Here is a 1388-nt window from a genome sequence, read left to right as displayed (position 1 = left end):
TTAGACATTCCATATAAACCATGCAGATTAAGAGCTAATAACCATACAACCAATCATCTACTTTCGACAAACATCCAGATGCACCAAGCCAAGGAAAGCTCCATACAAAGAATGGCTAAAAAAAGCCCAATAGCATGGGTCTATCCACAAGTCGGCCCATGAATTGCTCGGTCCACATTCAACATTACACTCTCTCATCTCAGGAGTCAAATGGTTCAAATCAGAAAAAAATGGGAATACCGGTCAGTCAAAGAAAAAACCTATAAGGTAAGGAAAGAAAGGTTGGTCTGTAGCTAATATCAGACCCTATGGGTAGGAACGTTTGGTTAGAGTAGTCTTGGGTCTGCTTGGGCTGGCTTTGGGAGCCAAATGCTAAAGCTACCGGTCAATCCAAACATACAACACACATCCAACGGCCATTATACACCACCACCCTTTGCATGCATGCACACCAGTCGTCCATCCACACGTTAGCAGGTTCTTCTGTATGTGATATGTGCATGGAAATTCAAAACAGTTCTTCTAATTGTAGATTCTTATACTCCGATTTCGCCCCCTTTTTTTTTCAATGGCCAAGAGATCTCCATGAGCCTAAGTCAGAAGATTTCAAGAAAGGTTAGTTGTTTAAGCGGCTCGTTCTGTTATACTTAAATTGTGCATTAGATAGATATGGAGCATGGCATTGATCATTCATTTTCATGAATTTTTTCTGTTCTTCTTTTGAATTGATGAGTGTTTGGATGAGTTTGTATGTGTTGAATCTGTTTTAGAAAGTGTAAGAACGTTTCTTAGAGCATTTTGAAATACTTAGAACATGAGGTTTCTCTGTTTTTCTCTGTGATTTTTTTAAATGCAATAGAAGGCTCCTGTGCTGTCATCTTTCCTGACATTGAATGTTAATAAATGGACATGATTATAATGTCTTAATAGAAAATACAAAGAAAATAGCATTCCATGTCAGAATTGGAGAGGAGTAACATGATTCTCAGCCGGAGGATTTGTACATCCTACACTAGGAGTGGGGCCCACTTCTGATCTGGACTATTGATCTGATGGGGCCCATCATGAGTGGACCGAATATCCTAGCCATCTAATGTTTGGCCATTCATGTCCATTGTTGACTGTTGCCGCTCCTATTTTTAATAGCCTGTTTCGCAGGGCACTACTTGCAGGGTTAGGATTTATATTATTCGACATGGTCCATCCACGGTGGACCCCACAAAAATCAATGCTCTGGATCCTCAGGACCTGAGTCTGTTGAAATGGATCCATCCCTTAATTTCATGGGCCACAGTGGATAGATCATGGCCCAAAGGAGTCCGTGGGAGCAGTGCTAGCCCTACTTCCCATCTTGCAAACAGAAGCCTATAGCCTGTACAAGTAAGATC

Source organism: Magnolia sinica, chromosome 13 (assembly GCF_029962835.1).
Source record: "Magnolia sinica isolate HGM2019 chromosome 13, MsV1, whole genome shotgun sequence".
NCBI lineage: Eukaryota > Viridiplantae > Streptophyta > Magnoliopsida > Magnoliales > Magnoliaceae > Magnolia > Magnolia sinica.
This window is presented reverse-complemented; position numbering follows the sequence as displayed.